Source organism: Ascaphus truei, chromosome 3 (genome assembly GCF_040206685.1).
Source record: "Ascaphus truei isolate aAscTru1 chromosome 3, aAscTru1.hap1, whole genome shotgun sequence".
Classification (NCBI taxonomy): Eukaryota; Metazoa; Chordata; class Amphibia; order Anura; family Ascaphidae; genus Ascaphus; species Ascaphus truei.
The window spans coordinates 376282722-376297580 of record NC_134485.1 but is presented as its reverse complement, the minus strand read 5'-3'; the positions used below and the strand labels follow the sequence as shown (position 1 = coordinate 376297580).

The following is a 14859-nucleotide window of genomic DNA, read 5'->3' as shown; positions in this document are numbered from 1 at the left end:
TCATTACCAGAGGGAGGAGCTGAAGGTGTGACTACCTGCTACTGAGCCGCGGATGTGGAGACTTAGCCACAAACGCATGAGGTAGTATTGCTGCACAGACACATGCCTACTCACACCCTCCCAAATAGCTGCGACGATGGATGAGAAGAAAGGCACTCACTTTGTTCTCCCGGAGGGCTGCAATTACTTTCCCACTATGGGGAGAACTCACTCCTTTTGGTCTGCCTGACATGTGAACAGGTGGGACCTGCAGTGGGATCTGCTTCCCAGTGCTCTGAATGACACTCACCGTACCGCTGCCTCCAGAGCCCTGGAGCAGAAAATTCCCTGCTGAACCCTGGGGGATTTCCCAATATCCGCAGGTTTCTCCAAAGATTGATAGAGATGGGTGTACAGCCATCCGAGAACTTCCAGCCCGAATTCAGGATAATGCTTCAGCACCTTGTTAGTTCCGAAATCCGGTATGGGAGCCGCAGTTCCAAAAGTTTGGACTCTGGAGCAGGCTCGCTGGGAGCCCTGGGAACTGACCTCACAATATTTCCAGCCCTGCGGAAGAGATCTTACCAGGGGATGTACCTGAGTCCACATGGGCTGGTGTGCGATAGCGTGAGTCCCCTTCTGCAGTCCAGTCCGTTCCAGCTACGATCCACGCCTAAGAGGAGGCCTGCCTGGACAGGACCGACGAGTGATGCTCGCCACACCCTTGGTGTTTCGCTCCCCACAAGAGGAACTACCCACTGTTGGGCCCACGAGCTTCCGGCAGGACAGTGAGGTTGTGTCCATCGATGAGGTGCCGGACATGGCCTCCAACGATCCCGAGGTAATGACCCCTTCATCCATCTTGAGCCCCAACTTCTACCAGGTGGTGTTGATCCGGGATGTCGATCATCGCTGGGTCGATATTCCTGGAGGAATGTCCCAGCTCCTGGTGTAGTGTAAAGACATCTGTAAAGCCTAATATCGAGCCATGGCATATGTGGCTGATAACTACGCCAAGCAACCAAGTGAGGTGATCAGCGTGGAGGGAACTCCACTAGCTTCTCCACATGTTTCTGCATCCGACCCCGCTGCGTTGGTGAGTATGCCTATGGAGGACCTTTTCTTGCAGCACTGCAGGGAGCAGAAGCAGGAGCAGGACCAGGGAAGTTGCCCCTAAGACATCCGGGACATGTGAGGCCTTTGGCTGCTGTTGTTCCCGTTCCAGTTGCAGGCCATAATACGGACGACCTCTCCGGTTGCTGCCCAAGTTGTGGTACGGAACACTAAATACTCTGCGGAATGAGACTTTGAAGTGTTGCACTTGTCCGCATTCTGCCCCATTGCCCCATTCTGCCCCTTCGCCCTGTTCTGACCTTTCCCACAGCCCTGAACTTAGCCCCTGCGGAGCTGACGGTGACCACAGTAACAGGCCCCGGTCCCCTCAGTAGAAACTGTGGCCACTTCCCGCGTGATGGTTCCCCTACTTGTGATGGCTAAAGTGTTTAAAGGGGCGGAACCCCAACCGTGGTGGGACCCACTATTTAGGGGATATATGCCGCATCTAAAGCGAACCCGGTTCATGTTGGAAAGGGATTCCCAAATCGATCATTGGTGGGAGGAGGGCCACTTCTCTGCCGAGCAGGAGGCAGGAATTATGCGAGAGTGCTGCGAGAAGATGGAGGCAGACCTTTTCTCAAAACCAGAGGGAGAGGAATAAGTGAGCCTCTACAGAAGGACCCATCTACTGGGTATTACCAGTTCAGGCCTATGGGGATAATTATACCAAGAGCTAAAATACAAAGTCAAGTGCCCATCTCTAGGTATTTTTGGCCATATCTTTTTTAATTATTTTCCATTTTTCATTATATTATTTTAGTTTCATAATTGCTTTTATTATTTTTATACTTATTTTAAGCATTTGTCATGCTTATTATACATATATGCGGGATGCATTTGATAAACTCGACTTCAATGTAGACCTCAAAGGTAGTGTGTATCTTGCTTAGAAATGTTGCTATAAAGGTTCAAAACTAAATTATTTTAGCATGTTCTTGCCTATTTTGATTTTTTGCATAACTTGGTAAAAATCCAAAACCTAAACCACTTCCATCATTAAAAGCATGAAAAAAGTTTTAGAATCAAAACCAAAACATGAGTGAAGGTGCTCACCTTTACTTTACACTATTTGCACACTCAAAGAAACTGAAAATAACAGAATGGCTTTAAAGCAGCAAAACGTGAAAAATCCTGTACAGTATGTTTTATTTAAAATAAATTAGTTCTGTATTAATAGATAATACTGTCTGCATTCTTTTAAATCCTAATGCCATATTTAATGATTTTTTAATGCTACAACAATCATTTAGAAAGTCATACCCACCTTTTCTTTTTAAAAAGGGTCTGACACACCTTTTTAAGCTTTGCCCTTTGGCAACAAAGTATTACAAATATATATGTTGCTCTGTTCCAAACAGCAGACTGTCTATTGTTCTGAAAGCTGTACAAATAATGTGTTATACTTACAGTAGTACGATAATGTTACATATCTGCAGCAGCATTTCACAGACTTAGCACACAGTTAGAAGGTGGTCATTTAGTTAGACAGACAATCAGGATTTAGATAGATTTCTAAAGGGAGCACCAAGCGATTGCCAGCTTGTAATAATGTAGAATTATACATAGTCACATGCATAACACATAAAAATAAGAAAGAAAAACAAGGGGGGTGTAGTATTGCTGCTTTCATTTTATTAATTTCTTTGACACAGATGTTCTATGTTGCATGGCTAATATTAAACACATTATGTATCAAATAGAGATACAGTATGTGAACATTTCAGCCAAGTTGGCAAACCTCTCTCTCTTTCTCAAAACTGTACAGTATATACTTCTTTGACAAATTTTGAACATTTATTTAGAATCTTGCTTTTGACCAGTCAATTTCACCTGAACGTTTTGGCAAAATGTCAAACCTTTTTTTCAAGTTGAGCGAACATACAGTAGGCAAAGCAAAATAAATCCTAATTACTTCAATTGGATTTTTTTTCTGTCTTTGGTGTATTTTTTGCCCCATCATTACTACTTTTAATGTATCTATTGAACATGAACCATATTCAGTACACTCAATTGTTGACCAGAACAATGCGTTTTAGTGAACAACTAACTATTACATAGTTTAATTAATATTAAACTATGTAATCCAAAAATGCCATGAATATAAGAAAAAAAATGAATAAGACAGTGAACATCTGTGCATCTGTACTACCCAGACTTATTTTCCCAATGCTTCGCATTCTTTTCATACTTTTAAATAAATCCTACAGTACATTAAAAAAGTGGAAAAGAAAAATAAAACCAATATATTTTATCAGAAAATAATATTCGTATTGACGTGGTTCATTCAATAAACTAGACTTCAATCTAGTTAGACCCTAAAGCTAGTTGGCATGTTGCTTAGAAAATAGAAGAAATCTGCTTGATCATAGAATATGATCTGGCTGTGCATTAATAGAAGAGGCATCTTGGTGTAATTGCATTAAACATGATCATGCATTTGCAATAGCATATAGAAAATAAATTTATACAATTATTAATACCTTAAAAAGGATAATAAATAATTAAATGTTGTGCTTTTAAATAAGTTGAAATATGTATATATCGTACAGATCCTGTTTCTACAGATATTTATTTTATAGTTAAAAATTATGAGACCATGTCTGTGTCCTAATGTATCATTTAATAAAATGAGGTAAATTTTGCCTCAGAACATTACTTCTAACAAATTGTATTACATTTCACATCATTTTAAATCCATAACACAAAAAACAGCATTACATATGTATCCTTAGTTGGTTTTAGAAGGTAGGTTCCCCCTATCTTATTAAAGGTCCCCCCTGTACTGCAATCCCCTACTAAACTTCCTTGAACATTTCATATGGAAGAAACTCTATCTAGAAATCCCTGCGGCCTATGAAAAGAAATCAGATGAAGCTCTAATTTCAATATCTTTGTTAGTTGCTGCTTGCACTTGGGAGATATTTGTTTGCACATCTGCAAAAGTTGGTTTGAACATTGTGTTATAAAAATATTGCACGAAATTCCACTGTTTGCTTTGATATTCATTATATGATAGATACTGTAGGGGCCTATACAGGTAGCCAGGACCACCAACAGGGGAGTCTGCCGGGGGTTGGTGTCCCAGGCCCGGTGAGTCGGGGGGCCCGGCCGCCGCGCCCGTGTTTCAGGAACAAAAATGTGTCTGAAAATAAATAAATAAATAAAATATTATCAGGAGAGGGGATCCAATCAGGGCCTTCCTCATGGGCGGGGAGTGGGATGGACTAATAGCAATATAAGCAACTGCACCGGCGGGAGAAGGGTGTTTGAATGTTCCCGGCTGTGCAACTGCTTTTTCAAATACAACACAAACGTTAAGTATATGCTGTAATTGTTATCTGTACTGTGTTTGTGTCTGTCTGAGTCTGTTTCACCCTCACTGTTGTGTGTGTCTGTGTACTTCTCTGTGTTTTTTTGTCTCAGTCTGTGTAGTGTGTCCCCGTCCCGTTCAGACCCTCCCCACGGGCCCCCTTACCGGCATCCACCTCACCTTCCGCTCACCCCTACCAGCATCCACCTCACCTTCCCCTCACCCCTACAGCCACCTTCCCGGGCTTGGCATCCACATTCCCGGGCCCGGTATCCACCTTCCCATCACCCCTACCGGTATCAGCACTGTCCTCCGCATGGGCCCAGCACCTCCCACAGCCAGGGCCCAGGCCACGGCTCCTGTTCAGAAACCCCACGGGCCCCCTTACCCCACCCATACCAGCATCCACCTCACCTTCCCCTAACCCCTACATCCACCTTCCCGGGCCCCGCATCCACGTTCCCCTCCCCCTACCGGAATCAGCACTGTCTGAAGGCAGAAGACCTATCCTCCGCGTGGGACCAGCGATTTGTATCACAGTGCTGACTATAAATATCAAAATCAATTTCTTTATATGAACCCTTTTTTTTGCCATAGGGGTGTGCAATGTGTTGGACAGAAGGGGTTAATGTGAAAGTTGTGATCAGGAGACCATTAAAGCCCCTGGCACTATCCTTCCAGTGAGGGAGTAACCTGGCAAGTACCTTTTTATACAGCACAAGGCACACGTATTCTCCTGAGAGGGCATCATGTAGATCCAACACTGAGGGAGAGGATTAAATGTGTCCGGTTTAGTACAGGTGCAATGTGTTGTATGCAACCAGTAAAATGTTTTTAAATGGACAAGTGCCTCAAACATGAGAACACTGGTTCAATCCCCTGAAAAAGCTTCTAGAACAGAAAAGATGGAGTCAAAAGTATTGGTTGCAATTAATTGCTGAAGTTTACTTGATAGTAGAATTTTTTATATTTGTATATGTATTTAATTTTTATTGGGGGGCTTGGGAGAATTGTTATATGTATTGGGGGGCATGGGGGTATTTTTCTATGTATTGGTGGGCTTGGGGGAATTTGTATATGTATTGGGGGGCTTGGGGTTCTTTGTATATGTATTGGGGCTTGGGGGAATTTTTATATGTATTGGCTGGATTGGGGGAATTTTTATGGGGGGAATAATTATTTGTATTGTACATGTATTGGGGAGTGTTGTTTTTTAATATGATGTGTGAATATATATATGTGTGTATGTATGTATATGTATATGTTATATGTATTTTTTTTTTTATTTACAGCATGTACAGTATTGGGTTGGTGGGTTTTCTGTATGCATTGGCGGGGGGAAGTTGTATATACAGTATTTCGGGGGTGGGAATTTTTTTGCAATGGGGTGGGAAGTTTTTTGGTATATATCTTGTGGGAGTAATTGTGTGAGGGGGAGGGAATGAGTGAGCATGGGGTAATTGACAGAGGGAGAGGAGAGAGGGGGTGAGTGACGAAAAGAGGGAGTAAGAGTGAGACGCAGGGGAGAGAAAAACATGCGAGGCGGGAGAGTGAAAGGGAGTGAGACAAAAGGGAGAGAAATACATGGGAACAGGGGGGAAAGAGAGGGGGCTCGTGAGGTGTGAAATGGGTGGGGGGGGGCGGCTCGCAATACCGCTGACACGGGGGGGGGGGGGAGACTGCTTAAAATGTTTGTCCTGGGCCCCACGATTTCTGTTGGCAGCCCTGCAGGTAGCTTCGATAAGTGAATTATCAACAGTTTTGAGCCCTTTTCGAGTGAGTTTGCATGTGTAGCTATTCAGAAAGCTCCGATAACATGCAAACGCGCTCAAAACATGCAAATTCCGGATCGATAGTACTCCCGCTCTGACAATCCAAGCTCTAACTCAAAAAAAGACTCACGGTTTTTGACAAATCAAGCTTTTCAGACACTGAAGCTCCGAGATTCCCATCGCGGGTGTAACTCGCACATTCTGATCTCGCCACCTGAAGGGTGCCGAGATGGGATCTGCGTTGTGACTCTGATGGAAAAAAAATATTCTTACTACATTGGATTGAAACTGGGGTTTCAATTTGTATTATTTGTTATTTATATGATTGTCACGTGTATTACTGCTGTGAAGCGCTATGCACTGTACATTAATAGGGATACATACATACATACATACATACATACATACATACATACATACATACATACATACATACATACATACATACATACCTAGCTAGCTAGCAGAATCGAGATGCCAGAATTCTTCACCTGAAGGATAAAACGTAAGTATAAAATATTTTTAAAACCCACGGCATTTTGCTATTATACTAGCTCTTTCAGCAAAAGCATGGAACTGACTCGGTATGCTTATCTTTGGCTACCAGTAAATTTTGTACAAAAGAGATCCTAAATTGTTCCCACATTTACTAGCAGGTAAAATAAACTTTATGTTCTAACTTAAAAAGAAAAACATTTGTTTTGGGGTGTCAGTTGTGCAACATGTAAGTCTCAGGCATTCATCAACAGCTGTGGTAAAATTAAGTTTTTAGTTTCCTTTCATTTTGTACACTCGCTTCAAGCATTAGACCACGGGTTTGTTTTTCTTCATAATCTGGAATCCTTCCAGACCCCTTACGTATCTCTCTTTAGGGCTGGGCAGTAGCCACAAACAGAATGTACTCTATGTCTGCAGAACTCTCTCTGGAACCAGTTGTCTTTGTTATGATTTACCATAGATATTCTATCTGTAGTAAGCAGCACTCTTATTTGATTGACTAATATGCCTGCAAGTTGTTTATAAATACAGGTTTATTTTGTGATGTTAGATTATATAGCTGCTCCTGTATATTCTTTGTAAATTATATTTTTTATATCATAATTTTAAAGCATAATTATTCTTTATAAAGTATATGCTTGTGAAGATAACATTTATGTAACACACTTTCCCCCTCCCCCCAATCGCAGATAGAGTGCATCTGAGGGGAATCTATATGTATTACAAAGTGGTGGTGCTTTTACCTGTCAGGTTCACAGGAGGCCTGAACCTCCGTCAGTGAGAACCTGGGGTGTATCCTGGAACGATACTCATATAAACACAACGCCTCCACCTGTGTAGGATTATAATGGTAGAATGACCCCTGACACAGGACCCACATATAGTATTCACATACATATAGGTAAAACAGTTTACTATATGTAAATGATAACTCAGGACACATAACCATAACATCAATACATCACAATAGTGTCACCCCTGTAACACTGGACCTCATATGCTGTAACCCCACCCCATATATCCCAGAGTCCCAAGTTTCCCAGGAGTCCCCTTCCCATCCAAATGTGGAACAGCGCTGCCCACTAAATTGAGATGGGGTTGGTGTACTTGGTGTATGATGCAGGTACCTGCCGGGTGGATCCACACCCAGACGCGCAGATGCTTGCTTAGAATCCCTTGCTCCAGGAGATGATCCAAGATGCCTCTGCCTCTCTTTCACAATGGTAGGTGGCTCCCGCCTGGAGTGATCCGCCTTTAGACAGTCTCTTCCTCTGCTACAGCAGAGGATAATTCACCTTCACAACAGCAAGGCCACAATATACACGCTTCCTGGCTGGACCCTCCCTTGCCTAGGTTCTACAGGACCCTGTCTCTATCCTAAGGGGAGTCCCTACAGCAACCACAAGCTGAGGTGAGTAGGGCCTAGCTGGGGCCTAAGGGGAGACTTCTGCCTAGTGCAGGGGCTACTTGCCTCCCTGCACAAACACACCCTCCCCTTTCTGTGTCCCAGCTCCTACTGAACTCTTCCTGTCTATGCGCGTCAAAATGTATCTCTCCAGCAGGAGCTGCAAGCCCTATTGGCTGCTGTGAGTCACCTGTGTTCCAGCCCCTATGGCTGCTGGGAGTTGTAGTTCCCCATAGAGCTTTCTATCATTGGGGCCACATGTGCGATCTGCACTGCGCATGCGCGAGTCTATAATGGCCGCCGCCATTGCTAACTGCACATGCGCAACCTTGGTGAACCCCAGCGATACGGAGTGCCATCACTGCCAATCCTCCCTTTCTGTAATGGCCGCCGCATCGCGTCTGCGCAAGCCTCCGCGCATGCGCGGACATAACAAAGATGGCGACGCCCTGCCTCCGACGGCGATGCACTTTCCCCCGCAGCTGCCTTCTCATTGGCGAAGGTAAGGGGGAAAGGAATGGGGAACCGGGGAGCCAGAGGGGACCTGGCTACATTTAATTCCAGGAAATCTGTATATTTTCTTGCACAATGTTTGTCCTCAAAAACATACATATTGTTTTCACCATTCCAATTCTGAAACTGTCTTTTATACCTTGCTTTCCCAATGCACATTCAAAAATGCATATACATATGTAGCCAGGTCCCCTCTGTCCCGCGACCCCCCTCCTCGTTACCTCCGCTGCCGGGGGTCACTCGGCAGACCCGCTGGCACTTCTGGAGGGTGGGGGCCATGCAGGGAGTGCTTTGGCGCTCTGGAGGTTCCTGGCGGCTCCCGTGCAGGGTGTCCCCATTGCGAATGAGTCCGCACATGCGTAGTAGGCTCTGGCGGTCCCGCAGAGTTGCGCATGCGCAGTGGCAGCCCGCGAAACCCTAGCCTACCAGGGAAGGCTCTAAGCCGGGACTACGAGTCGCATGAGCCTTAGGGGACCCCACGTGACGCCAGGGAGCCAATAGGGCTTAGGAATTCACTGCAGAGAGGGTTTTTGATACATTTCGCGCGCCGAGCCCACGCTAGTCAGTGCTGAACCAGGAGAGCTAGGGGAAGGAGGTGAGTGCAGGAGTCTGTGACCCACTGCATTAGGCCAGATAAGCCCCTAGGCTCCAGATAGGTCCTCACTCCCTAGCTTGTGGTGCTAACTCCCTAGCTTGTGGTGCTACAGGGACAGGCCCTAGGTTAGGGACCCTGTCACAGTAGTACCAGTGATAGATAGGGACACAGCGGACGCTGCGCTTCCTGAAAAGAGACTTGGGCTCAAGTCTGTGCCCCAGAGACAGAGACTCTCTCCAGGGTGGGATCGCCCCTGGCGGACCCATGCGAGGAAACACAGGATCAGACGGAATCACCAAGTGACAGATCCTTTGCGAAGTTGCTTGCAGGCCCGAGTGCAGGAGCGGTCGGCAGGTACCCCCATAAGTGCACCAACGTATACCATACTCATTATCCTTACACATAGTGGCAGCGCTGACCACGGGACAAAGGGGTTAGGCTCTGGACACGGTGTGGGGATACACGGTGGGGGGTAGGTACACTCCTAGTGGAGTGAGAGACACTGTGAGGACTGAGTTACATGGTGGAGTTACCCCCTAGGGGGAGTGTTAGTAGTGTATGTTATTAAGAGTGTGTTACTTGCTGCATATATATAAACTGGTTATATACATCCTCGTGTATGTACTTATTGCATATGTGGGTCCTGTGTAGGCAACCTTCTACATTTCTAGAACCCTGCACAGGTGGAGGCGCTGTAAATCAGATTGAGCTGATGGACTCACCCCAGGTTCCCAACAAGCGGAGGCTCAGGCCTCTTGTGAACCTACAGGTATACGCACCACACCTGGTAACACAGGTTTCCACCCACACACACTGTATCTGTGATTGGGATAGAGGGAATACCCGTTACACATATATTGCAGGTACAATACAATAGGGATGGGCGGAACTCTCAAAATCAATTTCCCAGAATTTCCTGGGCTTACCATTCAAAATCCATTCCGTGGTGTAAAAATCTGTTGACGAATTGTTCCAATTTCAATCCACACGGACTAATCAAAAACCTCGATTGTAGACAGAGAGCTCCCCCCGTGGATTTAATCTGAGTGTGTATTTTTACCAATCGGACTACAGATTATTAATAAACCATGTATATTGTCAGTATTACAAAAAAAATGGCAGTGTTCTTTTTGAGATTGAAATCGGTGGACCAAAGGAACCGAACGATCCAAGGCGGATCCAAATCCTCAAATGATATTCACCCATCTCTACTGTACAGTAATAGCATACACTGTATGGGTAAGGAAGAATGAGAAGGTGATTTACCAAGGAAGTGTGAGATAAAACTGTCACAAATACAGATGCAATTGCCTGTTCTTGCCCAATGTCTGAGGAAAATCCCTGAGTCTCTCTCAAACACTCCGCTAGATAGTCCATAGTAGGCTGTAATGGCCCATTGGATTAACACAGCGGAGGTCCCTCCATTTTAATGGGACTCGCACTGTGTGAATCCTACTAGGCTACACCTGTCTGTAAGAGATGAGCACTAAGAGATAGACTGAATCAGTAACTCTACCTGTGCTCCTCTAACAGGCGATCACAGGGATTTTCTTTTAATCACACAGTATTGTAGTAGGGGGTCTCCGGAGCTGAACCATATTGATTTCATGTCTGGGTACCCCCTGCTTCCCAAGTTACAGGCCCCGTTATGGGTGCCGGTATCCCAGCAGCCATATTTAAATTCTCCTGCATCACGGCCCACATGACCGGGAGATTTAAACAAAGCAGAGGGATACCGTCACCCCATAATGGGGCCTGTAACTCAGGAAGCAGGGGGTCACCGGGGCTGAAATTGATGTGGTCCAGCTTCGGAAACCCCCTGCTACAATACGGTATTATTCAAATTAAAATAAAAGCAGCTTCATTACTTTAGTGGCTAACCACTAAGGGAATGAAGGGGTTAAGCCAGACAACATGGTTTATTAAGGGTAGAGGGGGTGAGTGAAGGGGGTGTTTGTCCCAGGTTGGGTGGTTAGGCCTACCGAGAAGGTTGCGGGAGGAGTTTACCCCTTCATTACCTTAGCAGTAGTAGCCGCTATGGCAATGAAAGGGTTAACACCCCCCCCTATCCACCCAAGAGCCCTAACCACCCACCCTAGGGCAACTACCTCTGTCACCCAGCTCCTCTACCCCCAATGAACATTACAAAAAAAACATCAATACAGTACATTGAACAACCTCCCCACCCCCCCCCCCCACCGTCAACACATAAACACATACAGTACAGTAATAGATAACAAATAAATGGAAGCGCGCTAACTATAGGCTGTCTAAACTTAGTTTATTCGTTATGGTGCAGCTAGAAAAATAGAACTGTTCCCAATTCTTGATGGTATTCAATGTCAAAGATGATCAGCACATCTCATCAAAGGGAAGACAAGTAGGGGAGAGAAAGAAAATGCACAATAGTGAAGCAAGTTCACAATAATGATGTGCGCAACAAATGGTGAGATATGCACTTACATGCCAGTGCCTGCATTCAGGCACATAATGGTTTCTTTTAGCTCCTCTACCTCCACGTGATCAGGAAGGATTCCAAAGCGTTTATGTTGAAAATTCAACTTTTATCAAAAATCAGGATACACTTACACAGACAGTGTAAAAGCACATGAATAGCCCAGTCAGAGACACTTTGAGATTTTCCCAGGTTCCCACGACATCCACAGCCGATCCAGCCAGCATTCTGCGTCACTTCCGGTTTCGCGGTGTTCACCCAAGACTTGTCCCCCCGGCAACCCTACGCATTTCGAAGGTGGTCCGTCTTTGTCAGGGGTTAGTATGGTATGTCCATGTGTCCCCTCAACTTATATCCCTCTCTAGCGCTGCCATACAATTAACTTTAATTACAGCATCATGCACATGGGGATACAAAGCAATGTCATTATAAAATTAACAGACACACAATACTTTAACTGCATGGTACAATAAGTATGAATTATGAATTTAAAAAAGATAATAAGTATTCAAAAATGCATAAGAATACCAAAACAGTATTTTTAATCCTCTTTTAAGAAAACAGTAATTAAATCCCTTATAAGACAACTGTCTATATAGTGGATATTTAAACAACATGACGATCACAGTTGACTAAACTCTGAGATATGCTATTACTATCTTATTTATTTGCAGAATAGAGATTTACATAAGATGATACAGAAAAAAATATTAATATCCTATTTTTGAGAGAGAACAGACTAGATAAGTTTTCATAAGTTAATAATATCAATCCGTTTTTTAGCCCAATAAAGTAATTAGATTGGGACTATAAATCCACAAATTGATTGTAATTGATTGTAATGTGGAATTGTGGAGAGTAAATTCATTCCATTTAAGGAACTATGGGCTCTAAGCAGTAAGTGCCGAAAAGCCTTTTTTCGCCATTTTCTCGCCAATATTGACTTCCAGATTCGGTAAGCGCCGATAAGCTTCACAAACCGAAAAGCCACTTTTCACCACTTATCGGCACTTTCTGAAACCGGATGAATTCTAGTAGCCCCGATCAGCTTTTCGCTGATGATCGGCACTCTGGAATTGAGATTTTTACTGCAATCCAGCCCGCCAACTAAAGTTGGCAAGTTGCTGGGGGAGAAGCATCGGCAAGGTCGACACTTAGAAAAAATCAGGCCTTTTTCCTGCCTGGGATTGAAGACGGGGGTCTCAGGAGCTGATACCCATTAATACCAGCACCGGAGCCCCCCGGCATGCATCCGAGTCAGGAAAAATGCATTTAAAGCCCACTTCATTACCTTAGCGGCTAACCGCTAAGGCAATGAAGGGGTTTACCAACTGTGCCAGGTTTATTGTGGGTAGTGGGGGTGGGTGAAGGGGGTCTTTGGCCCTTGATGGCTGTTTAGGGCTTGCGGGGGGGGGTTGCTGGTGGACTTAACCCCTTCATGACCTTAGCGGTTAATACCGCTACGGTCATGAAGGGGTTAAGCCCTCCCGCTACCCACCCGCAAGCCCTAAACAACCACCGTTGGGGCTAATACCCACTTCGGCCACCCCCAATAAAAAAAATACACACACAACAGCCACACACTAAATAAATATATATATATATATATATATATTTAAATATTACACCAACAACCCCTATACCCCCTAACATACAGTACATATATGCACAGCAATGATACTATAGGCCAGCGGGGGCCCTCCGTGTTTCCCCCGGCCTGCAGTACCAATTCTGTGCCCCCCAAATTAATTTAAAAACATACATACTTATAAAGAAATAACCCCCCCCCCCTAACACATAAGTATAGTAATGGGCACAATTACTATTATCCACAAATGGATAATAGTGCATTTGCCGATTTAAAATACATAAAGAACAATAGTTACAATAAATACATATTGCACTCACCCTTGTCTGGCTGCCACGATGAATGCCATCCTCATCTTCATCACCGTCCATGCCCCCTCCGATGCTGCAAAACATAAACAAGAATTAAAACAGCCAATGTAATGTCCCCTAACCCCTTAATCACCATAGCGGTTATTAACCGCTACAGTCATTAAGGGGTTAACCCACCCTCAACCACCACTCGGGAGGCCTACAGATGTGGGTCCACCGGTTCTTCCCCGCAGGTGTCCCCCGTGGATCCGGCAGCCGTTTACCCGTGAGAAGTCCGAGGAGAACGCAGGTGGTCTCCATAGGTCCCCGGCAGACCTGAGGAAACAACCCTGTATGTAACAAAAATAAACATGTCCTATACATTAAATACATCAATCCACCCCCCCCAACACATAAACTACAATATTGTGCAAAATAACTATTATCCAGATAGGGATAATAGATTATTTGCCCATTATTAAACACAAACTAGCATAATAAAATAAATAAAGTTCTACTGACCTCATCAATAAGAAGCCCCCTCGCCAGCAAAATCCGTGTCCTCCGTTGCAAACAAAATACATAGCCAATACATTGCAATTACATTCTGATATCAATTAACCCCTTAATCACCTTATCGGATAATAACTGCAAAGGTAATTAAGGGGTTAAGCCACCCTGGCCCGATACCCACCCATCACCCATTCATTTGTACAGTGGCTTCATCATGCAAATAGATAAATATATATAGATATATAGATATTTATATATAGATATAGATATATATACATACATATACATACATATATATATACACATGATGTACCAATATACAAAGAAATGTTTTAGGGTTAACAAAAACATGCACAAATAAAAATACCACTTCTCCATATCAGCCACAGTCAAACAAAATCCTATTTCCTAATAAAATCATTATCATCTGCCAATCAAAAGCATCAAATGCCAATCAAATCTTTGAATTTACATTGTATACATGATGCATAAAATCTGCGCACCATGTACACTCTTCCAATCAATATTAACAATAAAATATTCAATAGAAAATACAATGAAATCCAAACAAGTATACTATTTAAACCAAGTAAGGCAACCAAAATAAATGACCATTAATTAATCAAATCCCAAAACAATTAAAATACCATCCAAATCAATTACACAATTAACTCTTTTAACCGTTAAACAAACCCATTATCCAACAAAGTTAACATCTGACAAAATAGTAGTACCAACAAAAAACCACTATAAAAAAGCAAGACTCACCCTGACCTAAAGTACAGCATACAACACCAAAAATGACATCTATCTAATTAATAATTA

At 43.8% G+C, this 14859-nt stretch overlaps 1 long non-coding RNA gene across 1 annotated transcript; it reads right to left on the bottom strand.

Moving 5' to 3' along the window:
- Nucleotides 1-2754: 2754 nt before the first annotated feature.
- LOC142491158 (uncharacterized) lies at nt 2755-6428 on the bottom strand. Its single transcript, XR_012800315.1, has 3 exons — nt 6308-6428; nt 5110-5168; nt 2755-4237 (listed from the first exon to the last, which is right to left on the bottom strand). It is a non-coding gene; the product is annotated as an uncharacterized LOC142491158 (long non-coding RNA).
- Nucleotides 6429-14859: the final 8431 nt, after the last annotated feature.